The sequence below is a fragment of the Borostomias antarcticus genome, assembly GCF_949987555.1.
Source record: "Borostomias antarcticus genome assembly, chromosome: 11".
Taxonomy (NCBI): Eukaryota; Metazoa; Chordata; class Actinopteri; order Stomiiformes; family Stomiidae; genus Borostomias; species Borostomias antarcticus.
Window position 1 is genome coordinate 7,227,118 of NC_140244.1, and position 20,618 is coordinate 7,247,735.

The window sequence follows — 20,618 nt, forward strand, 5'->3', positions numbered from 1 at the left end:
TGCCGATCCCTCAGGTCCACTACTGCCAACCTGCTGCAAGTTCCCAAGACAAAGCACCTGGGGTGACTGGGCTTTTTCAGTCGCTGCCCCCGCCCTGTGGAATTCACTCCCCTCCCACATCCAAACCTCCCCCTTTCTTCTTTTAAAACTGCGTTCAAAACTCACCTTTTCACACTTGCTTTCCCCATCTAACCCCCCCCCCCCTTTTTTTTGCTGTTTGTTTTTAACTCATTTTCTTTGTCTCTAACCCTATTTCTGATTTAATAAAGCTATGTCTTGTATTGTGTAATGTAAAGCGACTTTGAGTACTATGAAAAGCGCTATACAAGTTTGATGTATTATTATTATTATTATTATTATTATTATAAAGAGAATCACTAAATGCTTAACGAATAATTTATTAACCAAAGAAAAAAATATCATACATGTAGCTTTAATCAAAGAATATTTTAAACTAATTTACAAATGTGTTCCTACACATTAAATAGTTGTCATCATGTAATTTTGCCATGCACTGTGTCACCATGTTGTTTCTGCCTCCTTGTGTGTATTGTGTTCATTGTCTTCCCTGTGTTTGGTTTGTGCCTTCCCAGCACCAGCTGTAGTGTCCCCACAGTCCCACTTCACTCCCTGTCCTAGTCCTCTAGTCCCCTCTGGTTCCTCTGGCCGCTTAGTCGCTTTTAACATCACAAGTGTACAGTGAGTGAAATTCTTAGGTGCAAGTTATTCGAGTAGTAGCAAGTTATTCTTTGAGTAGCAGCAAGTTATTCTTTGAGTAGCAGCAAGTTATTCTTTGAGTAGCAGCAAGCATGTGTTCTCAGTTCCCCGTTTCCCTCCTTGTGTCCCTAGTCCCCCGCTTTAGTTTAGTTCTAGCCCAGTCCCTTTGCCAGTCCCAGTCCTCCCTCCTGTACCCTAGTCTGTTCCCTTCCTTGTATCCTTGTTTCCTCTGCCCTTGTGTTGGTGTCTTGTTTGAAATCCCTCCACGTTCTTGTCTGGGTAACTGTATGCACCTGTGTCTTGTTATGTCTTGTTGCTCACCTGCACTTCATCCCGTTATTGTTCTCCCTGTGTATTTAAGCCCTCATATTTCCTTTGTCCTGTGTCGGTCCATTGTTTATATTATGTTTATGTTAAAGAAAAATAATGTGACGGTTCGGTGTGGGACCCAGGCGCAACAGGAATGGAGGAGGCAAGGAACGGTTAAAGCCCGGAGGGGCGATTTAATAAGGTAACACAAAGGGGGAGCCACAAAAAGGGATTGCCACAAAAATATAATGGGAGAAAAAATAGGAGCCACCAAACTGCCACTAAATAATAAAATGTTCTTGGCTCAAGGGAGCGAAGGGATACGGAGGTGGAGCAGGGTGAGGGCTCTGCTGGCTGGTACAACTCAGCAGAGGGGGTCCGGGATACTGGAGAGACGAGGAGGAGAGGCAGGGTGAGTGATAGTAATCACGAGCAGGGAAAAAATAAGCTAGCTGGGTAGGCACTGCAACTGAGTAAAGTCCAAACAGGCAAAGAGAAAAGCACTACAAAATACTGGTAAGCAAAAACGTAGGCTAGAGGCTATACTTTACCACATGTGGGTTATGGTAAGATCTGGCGATGAATGGAGAGTAGACCAGGATCTTGTAGGGGTTGAAGGTGATTGCAGAACGAGGGACAGGTGTAGTGATGATGAATTGGAAACCGGTGAGCAGAGACGCGCCCGCGTCACCGTCGGAGACGAGCGCGCCGTTCTTGAGGTTGCGCACGGGCCGATGTGCTGGGCACGTCGGGATCCGATTCGCTGTCACCGGAGTGGGAGGAGACGGCCGAGTCTGCAGAGCTGGCAGGAGACGGGGAACGCCCGGTAGTGAGGGGAAACTCCGGAGAGCCAGAGCGTCGCATGCCTGGCCCGAGGCGACGTGCGGTAGAGCGCGTAGGACGCCCCGAGCGCGCAGCGGGCCCAGAGGGGAGAGAGGGAGACGGTTGTGGAGGCGAGGGCATGCGAGCCGTAACAAATAAACCTTTATGAACCTGCGCTGCCTGCCTGCCCTCTGCCTTTTGGGTCCAACCTCATCGACCCTCAAACCCTAACAGATATGATGTTTTTTTTGTTTTTTTTTACTTTTCTACTCAATGTATAAGTTGAGTAGACAACTGATAACTTCCACCTAATAATTTCATTCACTGTATACTCCTGCACAGTGATGTGACAATAACGTGACTTGACTTACTGAGGGGCAATTAAACGAATGTGCATGAAGAGGTTTAGGATCGTGTTAAAGCATATTACTCGTAATGGATTGAGAACACAACATCAGGAGTTTGACAGAGAGATGGGGCACACTGAAGGAAGAAATTGTGCTGCAGGATAATTTGTCTTGGGGCAGATGACACCGGTCTCTCACTTCTCCAACATGTGCTGTGCGCCTCTCAAGGCTGCAATTGCATTGATTATTTAGAGAAACTGCCAACAGTATGTCAGACCACATTTACGCCCAAGCAGTGTGAGACCCTAAAAGGCTGAAAGAAATTCAATAATTCTATGATGCCTCTGCAATTCCTGTAACATCTTATATCTTTACAGTGATTAATACCCTAATGTGCATTAGCTGCACCACTGGATGTTAAATTCACACAGCAGCACTCATACCCTTAGTGATAAGACAGTGGTGCTGGTCTCCAGGTACACAGTTCATACATTAACGCTGCACCCAAATTGGTTGGGAGGTATTGGTGTGAGTTTAAACACCATTTAATGTACAGTGGTTCCTATACAACATTTTCACATATATGTTATATCTCTTGAGAACTAGGTTGTTCCAGCTGATCTTCCACATACCCCAGGGCAGCAGAAGAGGCTGATGAACACTAGATGGCTGTCTTGTATCTCTCTAAACGGCAATAGGGGAAACATAAGCTGTCATATCAAAGGGTATCACAGATTGCTTGACAGTTAGTGTGATTACATTACCACACCACATCTCACATTCGATGTGGTTTATGGTGTGCAATATTGTGCTTACATTAAACTTCTGCAATTTAGTTTTCTTTCATTATTATGAATCAATAATAAATAAAAAAATTGCAATTAAGCATGATACTATTGATGGTTTTAAGAGCTGTAGGGTGACATGATTCTACTGATGGTACTTGACTCGAGTGACCTGTCTTGCTTGTGTTTTCACCATGTGCCTGTGTTCTACATAGCATATTTACTATAAAGAGAGAGACAGTGGAATCTGCATGGGGTCTGTGTGGGTTCGACCCTCTCGACCCCTCTGAAGTCAAAAAACTACAGACCAGTTTCCCTTCTATCCTTTCTATCTAAAGCACTTGAGCATGCTATCTTTAACCTCCACCAGATCTATCTTTTTACCTCCACCAGAACGACATCCTAGTCCCCCCACCAGTCCGGGTTCAAGGCTGGCCACTCGACAAAGACCTTCCTTCTTGAAGTGATGGAGTCACTCCATGCCGAGAGAGAGAACACTCTCTCTTCTGTACTGACACTCCTAGACCTGTCAGCAGCATTTGATACGGTAGACCACCAGATCCTCCTCTCCACCCTTGAGTAGAAAGGCGTCACTGGCTCTGCACGCTCCCTGTTTGCATCCTACCTGACGGGCCGCTCCTACCAGGTGATATGGAGAGGGTCGAAGTCGGAACCGCGTAGTCTGACTAAGGGGGTTCCACAAGGGTCTGTCCTGAGTCCTCTCCTTTTTTACCTCTACACTACATCTCTGGGCTCTGTCATTGGCTCGCATGGCTTATTCCATCACTGCTATGCTGATGACAACCCAACTGGTTCTGTCATTTCCCCCTTCTGATATACAAGTGGAGACACACATAGCTGCGTGCTTGGCTGACATCTCGGAGTGGATGACAATACAGTACATCATCTCAAGCTCAGCCCATCTGGACAAGACTGAGCTGCTGTTCCTCCCGGGGAAGGGCTGCCTACACCAGGACCTGGCCATCACCATTGAAGACACAGTGGTGATGCCGGCTTGAACTTCAAGGAATCTGGGTGTGACCTTGGATCACCAACTGTCATTCTCCGCACATATCACATCCATCACACGCTCCTGCAGATTCATGCTCTACAACATCAGGAGGATTTGCCCTTTCCTCAATGATGAAACAGCGCCTCTTAAGCTCCTATTGTATTTTAGATTGCTATTCTTGCACTTTGCCTTCAGCACTAATTTCACAACATTGAATGTTTTCATTTTTCTTGAGGAGAAACCGTAATATAACCAACAGACGGCTACGCAATGGTAAAGAGGCTTTGCCTGTAGTATATCGTGGCATATACAACGGCTCTTAACCAATCAGATTGCGAGGTCGGAACTACCCGTTGTATAATGTTGAGCTAAGCACGCTTTGGCATGTTCACTGTAGGTCACATATGGAAGTACAGTATGTGAATTCCTGATAAGTGGAACATATCACTTAACCCTAGGAGATTTACATTTATCCATGTTTACATTCATACTTTTCCTTGTTGCTGATGTGATTGAGGTGGAAAGATCAATCTGACTGGAGGACCAAAAGATAGGAGTTGACCTCCATTTACACACCAAGTGTGCTTGGTGTTTTTACTGCATGTTATGGGGTACAGTAGGCCTATGCATCTATATGTTTCTTGTAAATGCATTGTGAAAATGTATTGTCACTATAGGTCTATCCTGGCAACAAACAATGAAGACATGATGCTTTACACAGCTGATGAAACTCACTCCTCAAAATGAGCGCTGACAGTCCCTCCAAGAGGGACGTCCCTATTGACGCAACTGTCATCGTGTCCACCTCCCAAGCGGGAGACCCGGGTCCACCCTGGGAATGCCGAAATGTATGGGTTATATTGGTGCCGTGACCCGGATGTCCAGTGGCGGGTAATGAGTTTGGAGAGGTGAGTGTAATCAAGTGAAACATGGAGTAGCTGATGAAACTTACTCCTCAAAAGGAGCGCTGACAGTCCCTCCAAGAGGGACATCCCTATTGGTGCAACTGTCATTGCGTCGGCATCCCAAGCGGGAGACCTGGGCTGCATTCCGAATCGCGTACTTCTTTACTACCAATACGTACTACAGCTGCCCCTAAGAAAGTACGTACTTTGCACGCAGTGCGCATCCAATAGACTTGTCCGACCTGTCAATCACACAGAGGATAATAACCAATAAGGTTTCCTGATTTCTTAAGACCACCTCTGATGTTCCACAAACAAAGCTTGTCCCATTGTGTGTTAATAGATTAGACATTAGTTTGAAGAAAATGGTTCTTAAAACAAACAGAAAACTGGCCTGCAGGCTGCTGTACCATAATGTTATAAGAAAACAAGCTGTATCATACTCCAATGATCATACAGCTTGATATGATACTCCTTTTACTTGAATTGAGCCTGAATAGGAAAGGTCTATTGGGACATACCACTTTGTCATAACATTGCGCCTTGAAATTTGCCCACATCCAAGCGACATTTGTCCACAGCTGTCGCGACTCACACGTGACATAATTTCCACTGTGCAATGGATTGTGGGTCAGAATATCCAAAAGTCTGCTGGCTTGCATACTAAAAAATATGACCGGATGTAGTAGGACATCCTGGTATTTTGGCCATACTGCATGTGGCATACTATGTAAATAAGTAAGTATGTAAGTAAGTACGTAAGGGAGTAAGTAAGTAAATTTTATTTTATTTATATAGCACTTCTCACAGAGGACTAACAAGGTGCTTCACACAGACTAAAATGCATTAAAGGAATAAAAAAATAAACACAGGAAACAGAACGGTCATAAACATAGTCAAATTAATTTGACAAATGCCTGTCTACACAGAAGCGTCTTTAGCTGCTCATTAAAAATGTCTACAGAGGCTGCAGCTCTCAAGTCCTGTGGAAGAGCATTCCACAACCTAGGTGCCACAGACTCAAAAGGCTCTGTCACCTCTGGTCTTAAGACTGGTGCGAGGGACAACCAACAGAGCTTGGTCAGCAGACCTCAGTGACCTGCTCTAGATTGTGCACATGCACATGTTCATCAGAGCACTGTAAAGCACTTGTACTTCTGTAAAGCATTTCATGTGGGAAAAAAACACATAGCATCCAACAATCTTGACTTCACTATCTGTCCACTTTCTCACCTGGTTCTTCCTGCTCTCCCTCTCTGTCCTCTCTCTCCATCCTCTCTCCTTCTGTCCTCTCTCTGTCCATCGTCCTCTCTCCCTGTCTGTCCTCTCTCTCCATCCTTCTCTCTCCCTCTGTGCACTGACAATCACACACAAACACATTATATTCAACTAGAAAATGACATAATCTGATCTTTTTAACCTATACCTTGCTACGTGTCAACTTCCATCTATTTGAAAATGTGCTAAAGTCACTCCATTGCATAAAGGAAGAGATCCAGCAGATTTGAATAATTGTAGGGCGATTTTGGGGCGATTTGTACTAAAGCAAAAATATTTGAGAAACACATTTTTATCAGTTATCAGAGTTTATTAATGATTTCAACATTTTATCCCCTTTTCAGTCTGGCTTTCCTCCTACTTTTTCTACTACTACTGCCCTTGTAAAATGAACCATGATGTATTTGTGTCTCTTGAGAAAGGTCAAGCTACAGGTGCAGTTTTTATTGATTTATCTAAGGCTTTTGATTTGGTTGACCATTATTTTCTTCTTGATAAACTTCATGCACTTGGTTTTCTCAAGAGGCCTTATTTTGATGTAATTCTTCATAACCATCGGCAGTGTGTTTCTCTTGTTGTGGTCAGTAAATAGCCAGAATCAGTCTGGCTATTTAATTGTTGAAAAGGGGGTACCTCACGGATCTATTTTAGGGCCTTTACTTTTTTCCATTTTTATTAAAGGAGCAGTAAAGGGAAAAATCATGTTAAGCCCTGTTTTAAGGTTACTTATGATCATATACAATGGTCCAGATCAAAAAGTTGACAAAACTAGCACTTTTGAGAAAGTCTGATAATTGCTCTACCACCGTTTTGGTCATACAATGGATGTGGGTGGGCACCGTGAAAAATCATTAAAAAAACATGTTAAACTCTCAATTTCAAAGACAAGAAACTCACCGAGGTGTTAGTTGGCATTCTGACATATAATTCGCCATAAAGTAAGATTCTAGTTCATCTGGAAAGGCTTTTTTAAATATTTAGCATAAAACTATTTAGTCGCAGCACATACGTGTGTAAACTTCCATGAACTAGGTACCCTAGCAAAATAAACAATAACAATAGCTACCATAAGTAGTTCCACTTCCTGAATCCCCTCTGCGGATTGATCTACACATCTACAACGGTCACTTCAATACAAGTCAATGGATTTCATAAAAAGATCAATAAAATCCTACAGGATTCATACTTTGTGGCGAATTTGATGTCAGAACACCAACGGACACTAATTACCCCCTCGGTGAGCTTCTTGTCTTTCTTGTCGTGCCCGCAATGTGCACACAACGTTGTGATTTCCGTGATGATTTCGATGTATATTCCGCACGTTGTGTTGTTGTCTTGACCCGACGTCAGTTACTGAGATAGATAGGCTACTGTAGATATGTGTCGTAATAATTAAATTACATCCAGATGGAGAAAAAATGTGTTTGAGAACAAGGTAATAATAACAATTAAACGTTATTTGTATAGCACCTTTCATACAGATAAATTCAGCTCAAAGTGCTTTACAACAGAGCATTTCAATTAATGAATGTGAAATTTAATGATGCTTCATTCGTAGACTATAGGAGAAAATCACTGAGACCAGCCTGCTAAATCTGCTCAAAGACGCCACCTGGCAGTGGTGCATCACTAAAACGAAATAACACCCGTCTGAAATCCCACGAGATTTCCAACGGGATTTCCCTGGCAAATACCGCGAAGGTGAAATGCTGCAGCATGTGCAATACTTCCCACATCTGTATTTCCCATTATTGATTATGGTCATATTATTTATCAGAAAACATATGAGATTCATCGTCTTTAAATATTGTTTATTATAATATTTGTAGATTTGTCTTGCAGTGTCCTTATCGCACTTTTCTTCAAATGTATTTACTTAAACTATCCTTTATACCTGAAACAAATTTTAGTTCAATTTACATCGCCCTACTCACTTAATCAATGACAGTCACTTAATCAATCAGTGAATCAATTACCCTTAACTCCCCTGGTGTTAGTGGTATTTTCTGTATGCTTACTTTCTGTATGCTTACTCTACATCATTATCATGTATATTACACCATCAAGATGTATGTGTGTGTTTGTGCATGTAGGCATATTGTGTACATCCTAGATGCTTGCTCGTATCTATAAAATGTGACACTTAAACGACCCATCAACATGATAGCAATGTAACTATATTTGGGCCTCTGCAATGTATTTAAAAAATGCAGACCTAAATAAAGAATTCAAGTGTGTGTGTGTGTGTGTGTTAGAGAGAGAGAACAGAAGTCCCTGTGTACTGTAACTGTCCTTCCTGTTCCGCAGAGCCTGTGTTCAGCAGTCGGCCAGCTAACACCATGCTGGCAGGGGGACCACAGCCCAACCCCACGAATACGCCATTAGCTTCATGAAATATGTGTCTGCAGAGCTATATGGAATTTCTATAGACAACTATATGACACAGAGTAAATTCCTGCTGACTCAGTGTGCTCAAAGCTCTAGCAGGGAAGAGATTGACGTATCTGATGGGGGAAAGCATCTCTCAGGGGAAATCCACAGATGTTCGCACTATGCTGAAACTTTTAGAGGGAATTTTGTATTGTATGGCAAACAATGCCTTGAATCTGACACATACTGTAGATAGCCTCAGTAGCAAGTATTCATATACATTCCGTTCTCCCTGCTTCCATCGTCCCCAGGTTATTTGTATATTCAATGTGTTACTCTCCTATCCTCTGGATGAATTTAGGGACGGTGGATAAGCAGATTCACATTATCCAACTTTGTTTCTAATAGTTTCCGAATAGCAACTATACTATACTGTAGTTGTTCCGGTTACACAACACAACAACGAACTGCTGAAGAGGCTATTTTCCCTCCCCCTCTCTCCTCCTCTTGTATTTTCTTATCTTTTCCCCTAATTTTTTGCTCTCCATGCCTTCCCTCAAAAGTAGCTGCCTGTGTGTGGGTTGTGAAGATGAATTGTTTGCTACATGCTCCTTAAATCAAAGGTGAGTAGACGGCTATACTTTAATCATATTTCACACCCACCCCACTTATCTTTGTCGACTCTTGTTTAAGACCTGTCACTGCTGATATATCGGCCTAGGCTTGACTGCTATAGGCTTTTTTAAAAGCTACATGCACATTACTTTCCCAAATGTTCCAAAACAGGGAGGCAACTGTACATGATGGTACTTTATTGAATTTAGGCTTGATTTTTTGTCAGGTATTAGGTACAAGGATTTACATGGTAGTTTTAAGCTGGTAACTAAAGGTTTTATGTTGTACAATATTTTGCTCTGGATGGTTCTCTTGGTGAGGGATGGCTGACCTCGCACACACACCTCAGGTCATATCATTACTATAACAGAGGTGTGAGTGGGTGGTGTTCACAGCCTCCGCTGTGTGTGTGTGTGTGTGTGTGTGTAGTTCCATTTCTCCATCTACCTTGAGATGATCCATCACACTGAACATTTTGTTTCCCTGATGTGTGGCACAGGCTAAAATGACTACAGAGAGCTTTAGCTGACAGAGAGATCTTTCAATCTCTTGACACACACACACACACACTCATAGCTCTCTCTCTCTCTCTCTCTCTCACACACACATACACGCATCTCTCTCTCTCTCACACACACACACACACCCTCTAAGAACAGGAAGAAAAATGTAAATTGCACATGAGGTCCTAGCTATCAATTCAGGAAGACGTTAAAAAAACAGTGGTTGAACTTTCGCAGTGCTGACTTCAACAATGCCACTTGGAGATACTATTTATCTCACTCTGGGAGCTGGGAGCAAATGGTTCTATTTTCAGCAATATACAGTAATGATGTCCAGAACTACTCACTTTAAGATCCTTGGTTGTGCCTTGGTTTGTTGTGGTTGTGTGTGGGTTTGGTTTTGGACATTATGGCGCAAGCATTTAATTTACATTATATATATATATATATATATATATATATATATATATATATATATATTAGTGCTGGGCCGTTATCGGCATTAACGTGCTGCGTTAACGCCAGACTCTTATCGCGCGATAAAAAAAAATATCGCCGTTATATCTATTCTCAAGGTTGGGTCTGGGAGCTGGGTCTACATAGTGAGCAAGCTATGACTTTCACTTTTATATTTTAGAGCGGATGTATACCTGACCGAATTACGCTGTAGGGGGCAAGAACAAGACTGAACCTGGTCCGCACATGTGTGAAATTAATTACCACATCAAATGTCAGCTGACATGGAGGACGCTGTGAAGCCGGGTTTGCTCCAGGGTAAATTTGTTTTCAAGAAGCTTCCCAATGGAAACCTCGACAAAACCAAGGCTGTGTGCACCTTGTGCAAAGCGGAATTAGTTTACTGTAGGAGTTCCTCGAGTCTCAGGTACCACCTAAACGCAAAGCATCCCTTAGTTGATGTTAGCAAGGATGCCGGGCCAAGCACTGATGAAGCGCCGGGAAAAAGTCTTGTTCGTCAAAGTACAATGTTCGAGTGTAACCGAGGCAAGCCCGTCAGCACAGCTCTATCAGCCAAGCTAACTAACCTCCTAGCTCAGTGGATTGCCATCAACTGCCGGCCTATCAGCGTGGTTGAAGATGATGGGCTTGAGCTTCTTCTCCAGGCGGCCACAGGCGACCCATCTTACAAACTACCTGCGAGGCGAACTATCATGAGGAGAATCCATAACCAGCACGCCGCAGAGAAAGCCGCGAGAGATGAGAAGTTGGCAGGGGCGACGTGTGTAGCAATTCCACCCTCGAGATGATCAAGCGCGTGAGACGCAACAGAGACCCACTGCACGCAACGCTGGCCCAGCAGAAGCACAATCTGACCCTCCCAACAAATGCTGAATATGAGAAGTTGGCAAAGCTGGAGAAACTGCTGGAGCCATGCAGGTATGGTCTCATGCCCTTAAATGTAATATGATTAAGAACTTAAAAAATGTGTTATCTGAGTTAAATGAATTAGCCATTCATTTGTGTGTGTGTGTGTGTGTGTGTGTGTGTGTGTGTGTGTGTGTGTGTGTGTGTGTGTGTGTGTGTGTGTGTGTGTGTGTGTGTGTGTGTAGGTACATCACTGAGCTCCTTGGTGGGGAAAAGTATGTATCCTGCTCTGTGGTTCTACCTGCCCTGTGCCACCTCCAGCAAGCGATGAAGATGTCAGATGATGATCCTGCCTACATTGTGCGATTCAAGGCTGCCTTCTCAAAGGACCTCAACCAGCGGAGGGAGAAAACAAACCTGGAATGGCTGAAGGTATGTCAGACTGACCAGAAGATAACTGTATTGTCTGACCATTATACTGTAGACTGTTAAGCCAGTAGATTGATCAATGAATAGATTAATGAGTCATGAAGAAATATGGAGGTTGGATTTGGAAAGTTAAATTTTCATCAATCAATAATAATTTTTTATTCATCAAAGATGGCGACTGCTCTGGATCCACGATTTAAGGACCTCAAGTGCCTGCCCAGAGCAGAGAGGCAGCCAGTGTGGGCAAAGCTGAGTGAGTTGGTGAGGGGAGAAGAACCTGCTCTGCAGCCGCCCAGGGAGGAGAACCCTGAACCACCTAAGAAAAAAACAGCCCTGCTACTGATGGGATCAGACTCCGAGTCGGATGAGGAGACGCCAGTAGACAGTGCTGTGGAGAGGTACAAGGTAGAGCCCAGTGCCAGCTTGGATCAGTGTCCACTGAAGTGGTGGGCAGAGCACGCTGCTGTCTATGGTAAGATGGCCCATTTTGCCCGGAAGTACTTGGGGACTCCTGCCACAACTGTCCCATGTGAGAGACTGTTCTCTTTAGCAGGCCATGTTGTACAGAACAAGAGATCTAGTTTGTCACCAGAAAATGTGAACAAGCTGGTCTGCCTGAGTGACTGGTGGAAGAAGGAGAAGTAGAGGTTGGACTGATTGACTTAAGCCATGTCACAAAGCTACTGACTGTAAAAAGTTCTTCATAACCTCTCATGTAGGCCTACAGTTTAATGTCATTATCCCAGAAATGTGGGTTGTTCTTGCACCCTCTGCTTTTAATTCCAGATAGTTCAGGAAAGAGCTTTGTCCACATGAGAGACAGAACTACAGGATGTGTCAAATAAATTGCCTGGTGGTAAGGCTATTCATGTTTAAGTGAATAAACAATTGATAACCACAAGAACATCTTATTGAACGTTATTTTCATTACCAATTATCAGAGTAGAACAGCTTTCTCAAGCGGTTTGTGATGTATTTTTGAAAAAGTAGATGGGCTCCTGGTCTAATGGGCCACCTGGCCTGAGAAACCCGTTCTCAAGGGCTTACTTTTGGTCATTATTTAGGTAGCGCACACATTTTGAATGCCTTCGGCAGAATTCAAATGAGCCATTTTAATCTAGATTAATCTAGATTAACTCCAGGATTGCAGTGAGATTAATCTAGATCAAAAAAATTAATCTATGCCCACCACTAATATATATATATATATATATATATATATATATATACACACATACACATATATATATACACACACACAGTGCATCAGCACGTGCTATACTTGCCAGTTAACTGGAAAATCGAACCAGGTTCTAAAGCCTGCACCGCTGTGTCCTATTCCTGTCATTAGTAGCCCTTTTGAGCATTTGATCATCGACTGTATTGGACCACTGCCTTGGTCTAAGTCTAGCCCTATTTACCTCCTGACTGTAATGTGTCAGACCACCAGATACCCAGCTGCATACCCTTTACGCAGAACTACTACTAAGTCAGTGGTAAAGGCTCTGGACTGGATGGAGTACTGCAGAGATAGTCAGGTTCTGTCAGGTTCCCCCAGTACTGAACAGGAACACTGAAGCTGTTGTGACAATTGAGTAGCCTACAGTATACCTACACTAATGGTAGAGCATACTGTAACGGGGCTGTTATATAACAAGAATAAAACACAGCAACAAGGTGCTGAGATATTCAGTGACCTTGTCCAACAAGGTCATGTTGGTGAGGGAATTCAAATATAATTTCAGGTGGTACTTGGCTGATTCAGCCATTTTTTGACATGTAGACTACTATAATTAGATGCACATTAGCTGATATTTACATTTGATGCATAAAAAATAAGACGACACTCAACTCAAGCTTATCTTTTGACAACTGGCCGCTGGATCCTAGATCCTAGCTAGTTGATGATTTGAAGACTGCACTCTAAGTTGATTCTTTCATTTGAGCTCCGATCATCATTGCTGTCTTATCAAGGCTTGCCTACCATCATTTCTCATAATTTTCACAAATATGAGATCTTCTAGTAATTCAAAGATATTTTCTCATAAGAGATAAGGTGTCTATCGCAATGCGCTTCAGTACAACGTAGGCACATGTTAAGATGTTAGCCTAGCTACACACGCCATTATCATCCACTTTGTTTAAACTTTAAAGATCACATGCTGCACACAATATCATCTACTTTCTACATTCCATAGTAAGGCAGTGTGTAGGCCTACATGCAGATATTTACATGCTTACAGTTCAAAAGGCACAATGAAGAAATTATTTTTAAGATATTGCTTAAAAGGTTGCATGGATTTATGGCTAAAAAAACGTTAAAACGATTGTTGGTCATGCGTGTGCAAGCGCAGTACCGCTAGGTAGCACCGATCAATGGGTGGCACAGATTTATAGAATACCTGTTTCTTTCTTCAGCAAAACTTTGCTAGTGATAACATTATCGTTATCTAGGACTGGATACACATTAACCAATAAGCTTAAAAAGGGTTAGGGTTAGTAAATTAAAGCTTAAAGGGGTCCACGTTTGCAAAACAAACTTTTTCATTGTTTTTGCATGTACATTTGCTGATGGGCCTACTAACACACAAGGTATGAAGTGAAACAACCGTCATTTTGTTGTGGTCAGCCGAAATGAAAACATTTGAAGAAAAAGTCAGTCCCTGCAAGCCATTCCAGCTCCTGTGTCACTTTATGTCTCAGTTGGGGACTCCGCTAGCTGGCATTATGTCTTCGCACAGAAAATGCTCTGTTCTTGGATGTACTAAACAGCACAGATCGTCTACCAAGCTCAAAGGACAGCAGGGCCAAGTGGATACATTTTATTTTTGATTGCAACGTTCCTGCTGAAATTGGCAAAACACTGTCAGTGTGTACTAGCCATTTTTTGCCCGATTGCTTTTCCAACGTCAGTTCAATGCAGGATTTCCAGATACACTCTTTCTGAATGATCAAGCAATACCATCTGTCTGTGGAAATTTTGCAGAAACTGTAAGTAATTACGCTGTGTGTTTGTTAGCATATAGTACTAACGCTATCTAGCTAACACGAATAAACTCCCCTTTTGCCTCAACCCGGATGCTCGTCTCATCACATCACGTCTCATTAGAGTAATGTTAGCTAGTGGAATGAAATTGGTAGACTTCTAGTTCATCGAGCGGTCATTAAAAATTAGCCAATGTTAAGAAGTGGACATCATTGGATTCCCCTCGGCCTACAGAATCTAGCTTTTATTGTTTGTAGTCGAATGGTGTCATAGCCTGGTCTAGCTGTCTAGCTAGCAAATGTAGCTAGAGGTAACAACATGCAACCGTGGAGATATAACATGGGCACTAACAATGAAATGTGTCACAGTGGCATCGAGTGTGGATGGTCCAGGCTAGCCCAGCTATATTTGAGGTAGCATAGCACCGTCAAAAGCTCTCGTTCTAGATAAAGTCCAACTGAAGATTTGAGATGGCAGCCTCAAGAGAAGGAGCACATTAATATAACATGGTATCATCTGCATACATTGAGTGCTTTGAGTGATCACAAATGTTAACGTACAGTAAAAAGAGCAACGGACCCAAAATGGAGCTTTGCGGGACACCTTTATCTATAGTAATAGGGTCAGAGACAATGGGCCTCATTCACCAATATCTTCTTAAGTTCTGTTCTTAAATTTCTTCCTTAGAACGTTTCTAAGGAAAGCTCCCATCTGATTCACGACGTGTTCGTAAACCACTGGATGAGTTCGCACCTGCCTTCTCTTAGTGGTGAATACGATGGTTTTGTGAATTAAAAATCTTGGTTTAGTTTAGATTTCAAAGAACACGCTGAGTGGTCGGTCAAGCTGGTTTCAAACAAAGACAATAAGTTTATTCTATGTTACGATTTGCAAAAAGGACTAAAGCACTGGATGTGAATCCAGGCAAGAGTGAGTGACTGGGGAACGAAAGCGATAGTTTATAACGTGAAAAAGGAAGTGACTAGAGGAATGAACTACAAAGTTAGAACAACAGTCAGGTAGGAAAATAAAACACATTGGTGAGACTTGAATTTCATTCACAGTTTCTGAAATTGAAAATGCATGAACGCGCACCCGAATTAGCATAGGTAACCGCCCCGGCAGCTCCATATAATGCCACCGCTGTGTGCACACACACGCTCCGAAACGAGTGAGAAAAGTTTAAAGGATAAACTAGTGATCATGTCAAAGCGTAAATCCAAATCTGATGGGGCGCCGGCCAAAAGAAGAAAAAACTTCAGCAGTGCTGAAGTGGAGGTACTGCTGGAGGAGGTCAAAAAAATAGACAGGCAGTCATATTCATTAGTGTCAGCAGTGGCTATAAAGCAACACAAAAGAATGAAGCATGGGACGCGATCACCTGTGCAGTTAATATAGTATCAGGAGAAGGGTGCACAATTGCTGATATAAAAAAGAAATGTGCTGATGTGAAATCAGACGGCAAAAAACGCATTGTGAAACATAGGTACCCAGTACCCTACTTATCTGATCTTATCTACATATTGTATAGAAAAGGTCCTTATTGTGTCATTTGTAAATTGAGTATTGGAGTTTATCTGTAATGACCATAACCTTGGAGCTGGCAGGAAGATTTAACTGTGACTGGACATTAGGCTGCATGTGACAAATAAAGGAATCGTGAATGTTTATTCTTGAGGAGAGATGTGGTGTGTCCAGTATGTGTGCCTGGCCCACCTGGTGATGGCGTAGACCAGGGGTCCCCAACCTTTTTTGCACCGAGGACCGGTTTCATATAGCCACATTTTCCAAGGCCCGGGGGGTAGCCTATCACGTTTTTTTTTTTATGAGCCTATAACGTTGTAGTGTAGTCGCTTTTTCATAAGTTTAAGTAGGCCTAACAACAGCACACTGATTTAAACACATATTATTTTGGTGTCAACACATATTAGCCTATTATTATTATTATTGTTATTATAGGCCTAATAATAAGTTTAAGTAGGCCTAACAACACACCGATATAAAACATTTTGATTTGATTTAATGACAAAAAACATATTATCAGATTATCAACATAATGTGCATTGTCAGGGATAGTACAAACAGTCCAAGACATGTATTTTCTGCTCCTAAGTCCGCGAAATTGCGGACTTTCGTTAAGTGCGGTTAAAGTGCACAAAATGGTGGCAGTGGCGCACATGTGGACCTAGCAATTCCATTTTGGGACTACCCTGAGCCCTTGTGGACTTAGTGGGAACGCGCATGTAAGGCCACAAGGCCGTGAGTGCTCTGCACTTTCGCCTAAGTGCGCGATTCGGGATTCAGCTATCATGTCTTTTTTATTTCTTTTTTTTATGTAGTTACACTGGACAGACAATAGAGGGCGCTACGCACTAAGTTAACGCCCAATAAGAAAACAGCGTGCGAGCAAGAGAGTGTGAGCAGCAGAAACTGCAGAAGCCTCACGTGCGCAGCCAGACGAGCGAGTAACGTTCAATTCACACCATCAGCGGAATTACGCTGCCACCTTTTGAAAAAGCGGCAGGATTCCATTCATTATCTATGGTGAGCAGCGAATTTGCTATGACGGGGGTGGAGCCAGAAAAAAGCGGTGTGAAATAGTTGAGAAAAGTTCAACTTTCGCAGCGAAATAAAAAGCGGCAACCAATCAGAAAGCAGAAGCTCGCTGTTGTTTCAAAGAACACGTTCCCTCCTGAAACAAACTCTGAAGATGGAGGACCGTTTAAATGTGGCCTTGTCCTCAAACCCTGTCCTGTACGACAAGTCCCTAGTGGACTATAAAGATATCCGAAAAAAGGGAGTCTGTCTGAATTAGCATTAAGAACTAGCTTACGTAGAATACTGATTCTGTCAAATATATCGGTTCGAAAAATTATTTCTTTATCCAGGCATCTTAGTTTTAACAGTTTCATTATAGCGGAGCAGGTTATATTTGCTTGTCTGTGGTATTTATTCTGTTCACAACTTCGCGATCGTAGCCTACAGCCAGGCTACAGAGCTCCTGGAACCCTAGACATGGTCCACAGCGATATCCTACAGATAACGCCCTGTTACTCTCAATGCAATTTACCTATGAATGGGCTTCCTCGGCCCGCTCATCTGAGTCTACAGACAAAACCGTTTTGTTACTCACCAAAATAAAAACATCGTTGGGAAGATGAAAGCCTTTTCTCAGAGGTTGCTACAGTTTGTAGTCCCCCACCTCTCAAATAAAAGGCAAATTTGTACACTTAAATGGCTAATATCCACAGTGCATCGACTGTCTTCTTCTACCGGCGATTCGGCGCTCTCCGCTTTGTTTAACCTACTCACTGCTGCCGCCCATGTTGGAGATGATGCATTACATTACATTATTTACATGTTTTATTTACATGTTTTAAAGTTAAAAATTTGCCATAGTTAATAACTCAGCGTAAATGTTCTCCCGCTAATCAGATACCTCAACGCGAGTCTCTCAACACCATTTAAGATGTAATGCATCATCCCCAACATGGGCGGCAGCAGTGAGTAGGCTATAAAGGCTGAAAACAGTTGTAGATTGTGAGTGAACTTTAATTATCTGCTTCTCATGGCCAGGTCCTACTGTACATATGTGGTTTACAAATAGATCATTTTCTAGCTGGTGAGTGAACTTTAATTACTTGCTTCTCATGGCCAGGTCTTACATAGGTGGTGACTGCGTTCTGCAACCCTTCTGACCACTATGCTCTGCTACCCAGGTAGGTAGGAACTTTAATCATACATTATTATTGACTGTTGTCATATTTCAGAACATTCATGTCTTCAGTCTTACAATATTTAACTTATCTATATAGCAAAAGGCAATCTATCTGTCTCTAAATACTGTTTATATCTCTTTCTGTCTATCTGTATCTATATTTATCCAGACTGTGTAAGTTACCGTGTATCTTTATCTGCCCCCGCCCCTCCTTTTCTCTCTCTGTCTATCTTTTAGGGTCAAAAGGGTAATCTACAGCTGCCATACCCCTGGCCTATCCCTCAACAGAGGCTGTGTGTGTGTGTGTGTGTGTGTCTGTGTGTCTGTGTGTGTGTGTGTGTGTGTGAGAAGAAGTTCAGTCAGTCAGGAGAGTTAAAGACACACCAGCGTGTTCAGACAGGAGAGAAGCCATACCACTGTGATCAGTGTGGGAAGAACTGTAAAACAGCATATGAAAGAGCAATTGCTGCAGTTAGCTGAACATTACTCGACTGAGTTGAGTTGCTTTTATTGTCATTCAAAACCATGTACAAGTACATAGAAGAACGAGATTGCGCTTCAATTCTCCACAGTGCAACATTTAAAACAACGGCAACATCTAGGACAATTGATTGATTGGTGATACAAATTTAAAGGAACCTGTTAATCCCTTTCAGGTTGAAAGATAATCAAATTTGTCTTTTAAAATACTTTTCTGTTGAAAGACAATGTGCCACATCATGGACTTCATGGATACAGGAGACACAGAGGTTGTTCCAGCCTCATGGGTCCAAAATGGAAGAAGCTTCTGGCCTACCTATAAAGACAGGGAGCGATGCAACCGGGCCAATGGGAGCAGACCCTCCTGAGGAATCCTGGGACAATTATGACATTAGAATCACGGCAACTAAAGGTATGATTTAATTAATTTAAAGGTATACTCAATGATCTCTATAGATTCCAGTGGAAGGATTGGCAGTGTGTTTTAGTGCAGTGTACCCCTCCTTCTCGGGCCTCATTTATCAGGTACGTCATTTTTTACACTGCCTTTTCCGCGCGATTTCAGGCGTATGCCCTCTCCCCCCCCACCCCCCCACAGCGCGATCTATCAAGCAAAAGGGATGTACACGCTTTTCTACGACACCTCTCGACTCGGTGTACCGATTTAGACAGGTTTTTACACCCTTTTTGAACACAGGGGGAACTGGCGACGCAGGTGGTGCGTCGGTGAATTACAATCATGTAGGCTAATAGCCCAATTCAGCACAAACATATATCTCAATGCAAGATCGTGTCCTCTAACCGGCTCATTAATGGTCCGATATGGATTTGTTCCCCAAACCTAACCTATGCGCTGTCCAAAACCTTTCTGCGCAATATGTCCTCACACACCTAATGCAGGCACTCCATCAAACGCCAATAATTGACCAATTAGATTGTCATTAATATGTGATCATGTGGACCTGTTTGGTAAGCATATAAATGAGATAGAACACCAAAGAGGTGACGGCTGCACCCACATATTGATAAGGGCACCATCAGTGAATTAATACGTCTATGTGAATAACAAAAATGTGCACACTATAAATACCCAAATCATATGTGACATGCCGACATGCTCATCACAAGTGTAGTGGCACGGTGGCCTGGCTCCACGCATGACTCATTCATCCTGGCGCACAGCAGGGTAGGGGCAAGACTGGAGGCAGGCGCTGCGTGTGACGGCTGGCTTGTTGGTGAGTGCATAGCCAAGATACATATTCTTTTTTACTTTAATCTTTATTTGCATTTTCCATACATACAACGACAATACAATAAAACATAAAAACTAACAATAACAGCTTATGGGTACTTCCATCAAGTCACAATGCAGCTCTTTCTCTTACTCAAATATTACAATTTCAATATTAGTGGTATCATTACACTTCCTTCTATAATCCATCCATTTTTCCCATCTCCCTTCAAACTTTCCTTCCTGCATCCTCAATGCATGCGTGAACTTCTCCATACCATAAATCTCCTCCACAACACCCAGCCTCTGCTCCTTGGTTGGGGGTTCCACCTTATACCAAGCCCTCGTTATTGTCTTATTACTAGCAACCAATAGTACTTTCACTAGGTATCTGTCCCCTCCTTGTACATCATCCGGTGTTATGTTTGCCAAGATACATATTCAAAGCTGATAAGAATGAGAACCAGTCAAGACCCCACTACAAAATGAGGACCCAAGCCCTCAGCCCCCTCGCCGTCATGAGGGTTACCAGCGGGGCCAAAGGGCCCGCGCTGAGGTCATGCGCCAGCTATGAAGACACAAACAAGTAAGGTTCACATTGTTACCATTTTATTGTCTGTTGGTGAGTGACTGTGTGAGGTGTGTGAGTGCGTTTGTGAGTGAATGTGTGAGGTCCGTGAGTGTGGTAGTGAGTGACTGTGTGAGGTCTGTGACAGCATGTGTGAGGGAATGAAGTGCAGTGAGGATGTTCTGTTGGCTCTGGTGGTGTAGTGTGGTGACCTCCACCA